The sequence below is a fragment of the Haliotis rufescens genome, unplaced genomic scaffold, assembly GCF_023055435.1.
Source record: "Haliotis rufescens isolate VD_foot unplaced genomic scaffold, xgHalRufe1.0.p SCAF_7, whole genome shotgun sequence".
NCBI lineage: Eukaryota > Metazoa > Mollusca > Gastropoda > Lepetellida > Haliotidae > Haliotis > Haliotis rufescens.
Genome location: NW_025964361.1, coordinates 45,127,281 through 45,136,003, shown reverse-complemented (window position 1 = coordinate 45,136,003; position 8,723 = coordinate 45,127,281).

Here is an 8,723-nt window from a genome sequence, read left to right as displayed (position 1 = left end):
AATCTCCTTCGATTATCATCTAAATTACATTTTCAACGCTTTGATTCGTTCTTACAAATGAGTGAATAAAATCATTGACATATTTCGGCAATCAGTTTCAGTAACAAACATATTCACTTAATAAGACGGATAAATAATATCTAAGACAGATAAAGCATATATCAAATCGACACGAGGCAAAGATTGGAAAGAAGTCGATATGTCTCTGATTTTCAAACTTTAAAAGGGGCGGTCGGGTAGCCTAGTGGTTAAAGCGTTCGCCCGACACGCCGAAGACCCGGGTTCCATTCCCGAGATGGGTACAATGTGAAAAGCCGATTTCTGGTGTCCCCCGCCGTGATATTGCTTGAATATTGCTAAAAGCGGCGTAAAACCATACTCAATCGCTCACTCAAACTTTGAAAACTAACACATGTTTGTTTGTTTGTTTGTTCTTTGTTTAACGCCAAACTCAGCAATATTCCAGCTATATGACGGCGTTCTGTAAAATAATCGTGTGTGGACCAGATAGTCCAGTGATTGACATCATGTGCATTGATCCTAGCAATTGGGATTGATGACATGTATCAACCAAGTCATGTTAAATGGTCAATATACTTATGGTAAATCAAATTTAATACGGACTTAATTTGAATTCGATTGTTCCAGTATTATTAATAGATCAATAACAACAAGTCTAAATGCATTGCTAAAAACACTTACAATCCTTATCGGCAACGTTGCGATGCTGTCATAGTCTTAAACGGTAATTACATGTAACAAGATCACTATGTATTCTTTTGCTCCTACATATAAATGGAGACTTTAACCCTGATACTTAATAACATCTACATATACATCCAAGCAGAACAAGTAACTGGTCGACTGGCATACTTGTTATATAGACACAGACTATCTGGCAGTATGGCATAGTTCGGCGGAATAGCGATAGAGACACAAACAGCCTTGGGTGAAGCTCTAGCACCAACATCTGTTCCTGGCAGAACTTACCGCTCTGGAACATTTCTATTTGATTAATTATGATACTGTACAGTTCCCATAATACGTGATAATAATATAAAAATGGTGTCTTTTCACTTCCTAGGTGTGTGTTCTATTGGTGACCCACACCCTCTTCTGGAAATACGCTTACGCTATACAGTAAACTACGGATATAACGAACTCAAAGGGAGCTCTAATTCTAGTTCGTTATAACCGTAGCTCGTAATAAGGATGTATACAGTTTGTCAGCAAATTGCCGGGACCAAAAAAGTCAGTTCGTTATATCCGTCAGTTCGTTACAAGCGTTATAAATGCTGACATCATGAGCATCGATCCACACAACTAGGATACGATGACATGCATCAACCAAGTCAGCCAGCCTTACCACCCGATCCGTTAGTCGCCTCTTACGACAAGCATAGTCGCCTTTTTCGGCAAGCATGGGTTGCTGAAGACCTATTCTACCCCGGATCTTCACGGGTCCACTCAAATATGACACTGCGGTGTATATTCCATACATATCATGGCAATTTATCCCGCCTGTAATATGAAATATAGCTATTATTGAGGGTGGTTATTTAAAAGATTTTTGAAAATGAAACCGCCAATTTTTATTTTTGTTATTTTATCGTAAATTGAAGATGATCTTTGAAAAAATGCCTCGCGTCGTAAAGCAATAGTGAATCACTCAAACAGGTTTAGCGTGTCAACTGAAAGTAGAAGAGGAGATTTGGAATGACAAGGGAGCCACTATGATGCCTCTGTGGAGAAGGTTACAATGACCCATTGCATCAAATACAAACATCATAAGATGATGAGTCCCATAAATAACGACTGGATTATGTCAAATTGATAAACAACGTTCCTGGTCAGATTTTTAAGCGCCTATTTTTACGCCATTGCTATCAAAAACTTTAAAGCCGGGTCCAGTAAACAAATGTTGGTTAGGAGAAAAATGTACTTCAGGTGAAAAGCATTAAATACTGATGGAAACCCGACACCAACTGAAGTTATTTTGAGCCACGTGTGACCTTTTCCTTGCCCATTGTCGTCATACGTACAAAAATTAACGATATGATTTTCTATACGGAAACAGAACCCCCTTCCAGTCCGAAATGATAAAATATTAAAGTTAACCCATAAACCTATTTTTGAAATGTAAATATATTCATCAATCTGTTGTGTGGTTAGTATCCTCTAATAAGATAAAACTCCCATTTCCCAGATGGACTTTGAAAGGAACATTGATATCTGTTACAAAGATTTAACCCATGCAAGAATACCAAATAACCATGTATTGTATTTCTAATCAGAAAACGATACGTGCATAATTCATAACTGTAATAATATATAACCGTTCCCATGTAGCTTTATTGCATTGCTTGAATTATATATGTCGAATGCGGAACACCACAGAGCTCTATTGATTTATCTTTTAACGAAATTAAAAGGGCAGATAAACATTCGTTGTTTTTTATTGCTATAGAATATTTCTGTATGAATGTTTTTGACAACAACTACTACTCCTACTAGTACTACTACTACAACGACTACTACTACTACTTCTACGACGACTACGACTACTACTACTACTACTACTACGACTACTACTACTACTACTACTACGACGACGATGACTACTACTACTGCGACTACGACTACGACTACGACTACGACTACGACTACTACTGCGACTACTACTACCACGACTACTACTACTACCACGACTACTACTACTACTACTACGACTACTACTACTACTACTACCACGACTACGACTACGACTACGACTACTACTACTACTACGACTACGACTACTACTACTACCACGACTACTACTACCACGACTACTACTTCTACTACGACGACTACTACTACTACTACTACCACTACTAAATCCGTTGTACGATGGCTTAGTGATGATATGATATATGCGCGAAAGCTTGAGAGCAACCGACCCCGTCGGTGGCACCCGTCAGAAACACATGCAAAGTCCAGTCAATTGTTCACCTGAAAAATAACACGGGAACAAATAAATAAATTTCCTCCACATGTCGACAATAATTTTTTTTTGTTCAGCCTTCCTAATCATTCGATTCCTTATAAAGAACATGTTTAAACCTTTCGCGAACACCCAGTGTCATCTCAGATTTTCAGTGATCCATTCATATGATGTTAACGTACATGTTAATACTTCCAACAATAATAGTAACTTTGTGTTAATATGAATAGTTTGTCGGTATGTTTGTGTGTTGAACGGACCAAGGTACAGATGAACGGATATCATGGTATTGGTGTAAGATGAGACTGTGGTAGCGCGTGTGAGGTTGGTTCACTGGAGGTGGGGTGGGCATGTATGCATGTTGAATGGTGTGTGGAAGACAGGTGTATGTGCGGGTGGGGATGTATGTATGTGTGTATGGGGGTGTGTGTGTGTGTGGGGGGGGGGGGGGGGGGGGGGTGGTGGTTGGGGGGGGGGGGGTATGTGTATATATGTGGTAGTATTCGGGAATTATTAGTGTGGGTGTGAGACAGGAAGGAGGGGTTGTTGTGTGGGAGAGGTTGTATGTATCAATGTTCAATTAGGGCGTCAGTGATGGAGAGCGTATTGTAGGAAAAATGAAAGCGTAATCCTGACTTGCACGTTACATGTAGTCTGGTGTATATGTTGACTATTTGTATGTCATATAAATGTGTGAATGAAATATATTTGTATTATTGTAGTTTAAGTTAGTTACATGTTGTCTTATGTGATCTTAAACGATGTTTCATAATATTTTATATAGTGTTTTAATGAGAATTGATGTCCCATAGGTCCACGAGGCAGGGTGCTCTCACCATCAACTGCAAAGAAACTCCATATAATTGTACCTGAACAACATCTGACATCTTGATAAATTAATTTTCTTCTTCACATATATTTTCCCCACTGTTTTGTTTTGCCTTTTACACCCAATGGAATATGCTACGGCAGACAACTGAGGCTGATTATTCTCTAGGATTGACTCCTTCAATCATTCAATCCTTTATCTCATGTTCGTTCCTGGCCGAAATGTGAATTTTACTTCCAGTGATTGTATTACGTTGACGTTTATATAACCAAACACAAATACAAAACGTTAAAATACTAAAAGAACATACTCCTCACAAACACGATACATCTGCCCACATCACATTTTCAAATGACATTAGTTCTTGTAAATTCGTAGCTTCCAAGCGCTCAAATCTTCATGATACAGCAAGTTTCTTTCACCATATTCACCATCAAGTCAATGATCACGATAGCAGCAGATGTTACCGGAACAGTATCAATTATCTACTTCGCTGCCTACAATCTAAGCATAAAAGAAAGATGGCAAATTACTTTCTCGTCCACTTAGCAATCTAGGTCTCTTATATTCAGCAGTAATGGAGAAGGAGGCTGATATCATCTAAACTGCTTCTTAAATGCGGAACAGTTTACAGAGTTCCGACCAATCAACAGTCAAGTACGTAGCCCAATGAAGATACCCATTTCTTTATAAGTCAGTTGTGTATCAAGTACATGCGCGTAAAAAACAAGTACATTGCTCTGAAAGGTGTTACTAGTCGTTGTCTGCCTGACCCAGTTCCTCTGTCGGTACAACGGGATGCTTATCACCTGGGCGGGGAACGGAGATACTGATCATTCTGTGAGGTAAACGTCAGATAGTGTTCCCAATAGCAGTAGTGACGTGTGACCGCCATCATCGTAAACTTGGAGTGGAGCCACTGATTGAGGTGGGGTGAGGTGAAATGGGGTTTAACGTCGCGTCCAGGATTATTGCACCTATATAGCGACGTGCATACACGTGTGTGTGTGTGTGTGTGTGTGTGTGTGTGTGTGTGTGTGTGTGTGTTTCTGCTTGTACTAGTCCGGACTAATGCCGATTTATAGTGCTAGCTCACTGAGATACCATGCCGCAGTTTAACATGAATACCCCACTCAGACACAATATACTGACTCCGAGCCGACCAGTCCTTGTTTCAGCTCCTTAATGCCGAGCGCCAGGCAGGGAAAAAACAAGAACCATCTTTTAACGTCTTTTGGTATGACGTGGCCGGGGTTCGCACCCCGTACCTTCCGCTCTCCGGGCGAATGCTCTACCGCTAGACCACGGAGGCGGTTGCCACTGTTTGAACCTAGATGAGAAACATCAGATAACACAACACTGTGTATTTATGATTGTGTAGGTCAGTGTATAACTCCCTTCTGTCGGTTTAAGAAAACATACACAATGATTGATGGTGGTTGAAAAGAAACAAACAAGAAATGGTTACTCACTGGTGATGTATTTGATGGGTATCATACACATGTTTTGGACCCAACGTTTGCTGTGTTTCGGCGACTGTTTTTGGCCTAATAACGTTAGTTAACGTTTTTTGTTTTTTTTTGTTGTATCCGATTTTCAAGTATATACTTTATTTTGCCAGGCAGTTTATTGAGAACTGAATTGAATATGTTTTGCGTTTATTTGGGTGTACGTACTGTGTAAATCCACATTTTGAAGTCAATTCTTATAAATCAAATAAATACGAGCCGCGTTCAATAAGTTTTGCAACTTCAATATAAGACCAAGTCGCCGAATATCTTTTGCACTTTTATTTTTCAATATAATCTCCATTCACCTCAATACACTTATTCCATTTGTCCTTCAAGCTTTTAATACCACTTTTATAGAAATCCGCAGATTGGCCCTCTAACCACGACGCCTTCATGTCCTCGTCGTCCTGGAAGCGTCTTCCACGTAGGGCAGATTTCATTTGCCGGAACAGGAAATAGTCACTGGGGCCTAAGTTTGGGCTGTAGGGTGGGTGATTTAACTGTACAGCCCAGACTTAGCCCCCAGTGAATGGTGAATGGTAATTATATTGAAAAAATCAAGTGCAAAAGATATTCTGCGACTTGGTCTTAGTTTCAAAACTTATTGAACGCCCCTCGTACGCCAATAAAAACTTCACAGAGTGCTTATCTAATCATTAACACAAAGAATTGTCGACAACAGTATGAAATCAGTGACCTCGTGCGGCCCAATAATGCAACACATGCCCCGCCCATTTTGTTATCGGCCAATAAGGAACAGTAGTCTCCATGTGGGCTTGGTCTACTTTGCTTGGCTTGCATGGAACCATGGCTTGTCAATCAAATGCCGCGGAATGACTTCACATGTTCAGTTGCAATTTACTTATATCAAATCGTGGTCAGACGTGAAAGAATATAAATTGGACGACAGCTTGAAGTGAAGTGAGGTTTTAGATAATGAAGAAAACAGTCACTTCAGATATGCATATATCGTGTCTTGAAGTTCAAGCATCTATTTTCAATATTAAACGATTTGGATATTAAGTATATTCTTGCTAAAAGAAGATCTGTTAAAACTGATTTGGGGTTCAGTTCAGAAAGCGGATTACCGCATTAAAGCATTTTGTGTTGTGTGAAGAATGACACAGGGGTTCAGTGCCTTGACGACTGTCAGAGATATATATGAACACACAATGCCATTTGGAAAGTGGTCAAATGTAACAAGTGTTATATTTTGGATAACACTTTTTTAGTAAAGTGGAGATTCTCGTACTTCTCGGAGTCCCATCCGAACACACACTGCCAGAGTGAGGCACCTAATCGCCAGCACACAAAGTCTGCCAATTATCCCACTTCCACAAAAATGAAAGTCCGACAACTGGATGTCTAGATCACGTACTTTGTGTACCCCCCTGACAAGCGTAAATTGGCACTGCTCCCATGGCCGAAAGCTATGAACACATTTAGAAAGTGGTCAAGTGTAACAAATGTTATATTTGGGATTACACTTTCTTAGTAAAATACAGATTCTCGTACTTTAATAGCTGTTATAACTTTTCTATAACATTCTGTCAGGAAAACATAATATTCATATAAATTTACAATTTTCAATTTAATTGATTAAACTATAACAGGTTTCAATGAATGAAACTAAATGTTTCTTATTTCTCAAAACTTCAAGATTGTACCCTGCATGATAATTACTGATCTGGAGTGTCCTTGGGTGGCTTGCCTAGTTTTTATGCAAATTCAATCGGCAATATCACCATGGTAATGTGGGAGAGAATATGGGTTGAGCAATATTCCTGCAATACCACAAATGGGCTTCATACACTGTACCCATATTGGGATTCGACAGTTCTGCTTTTTCGTAAATTTCGGAAATACGTTTAATAAATATATTTTTCCTGCAAGTTTCATCTGAACACCTCCATGTTGATGTCGTACACTGCATGGCGGCTTGAATTTCGTACACATCGTTGTGGCCCGGTTTTGTGTAAGGAAAAGTAACATGGTACATGGTTTCGCGTGATACAATCTTGAATGGAAACATGTGTTGATTAACAGCGTTCGGATCCCATTGCCCACATCATGGATCCGGCCATAGCACAGGCTTATCATGCCGGAATACTCCAGGCTCCCGTGGAATCTGAACAGCGTGATCTATCTGGCCAGCACCTGCTGGAGGCCTAGACTTACAGCAAGTCCCACCTATTGCCCTCATTCTTTAAAAGCGTGTCGATGGCAAGGCTACTTCGGACCAAGTAATGCATTGCAACCGAAGGGAGTATTATTGTAATCCTTGTTTAAGAACTGACTACCAACGTGTTAAAACACCTTGAATTTGCGTTTGTAGATGTAGTAAACACTCTGTGTAAATACAGCCCTCCCACTCGCGATGAAATGTGAGCTGTATCCGTGTTGTCGTGTGGGGTTTTAACTTACTTAGAGGCTAAAAAGAACAGAGAAAAAACGTTCAAGTGTTGGATTCTGTGCAGAGAAAACAAGATAAAAGGGGATAAAAACAGCTTACTTTAGAATGTGGTTACGTTGATTCAGTTCCAAGCGTGTGTTCTTCGCACATCGGTTGGGATAATCCATGGTGCCGTGTTGGTGTTGGTGTTTGTGTTGGTGTCGGTGTGTGTGTGTGTGTGTGTGTGTGTGTGTGTGTGTGGGTGCTGGTGTGGGTGTGGGTGTGGGTGTGGGTGTGGGTGTGGGTGCTGGTGTGGTTGTGGGTGTGGGTGTGGGTGTGGGTGTGGGTGTGGGTGTGGGTGTGGGTGTTGGTGTTGGTGTGTGTGTGTGTGTGTGTGTGTGGGTGTGGGTGCTGGTGTGGGTGTGGGTGTGGGTGTGGGTGCTGGTGTGGGTGCTGGTGTGGGTGTGTGTGTGTGTGTGTGTGTTTGTGTTGGTGTCGGTGGGTGTGTGTGTGTGTGTGTGTGGGTGCTGGTGTGGGTGTGGGTGTGGGTGTGGGTGTGGGTGTGGGTGTGGGTGTGGGTGTGGGTGTGGGTGTGGATGTGGGTGTGGGTGCTGGTGTGGGTGTGGGTGTGGGTGCTGGTGTGGGTGTAGGTGTGGGTGTGGGTGCTGGTGTTTGGTGGGTGTGGGTGTGGGTGCTGGTGTGGGTGTGGGCGTGGGTGTGGGTGTGGGTGCTGGTGTGGGTGTGGGTGTGGGGTGTGGGGTGCGAGGTGTTGGGTTTCTAATGTTTATGTCAATACCCTATACACACTATACTGATGACGGCTGATATGATGGATATGCATACTATACTGATGACTGTCATCAGTGTAGTGTGTGGGTATCATACCATATCAGCTGTCATGTTTTTCTATCATGTTTATTCTCCGAACAGGTTATGTTCAAAAATTGTTATCCTCAGGTTTAGTTTACTGTTTAAAACCAGTCCTACTGGCGCTGTGACCGCCTCCGT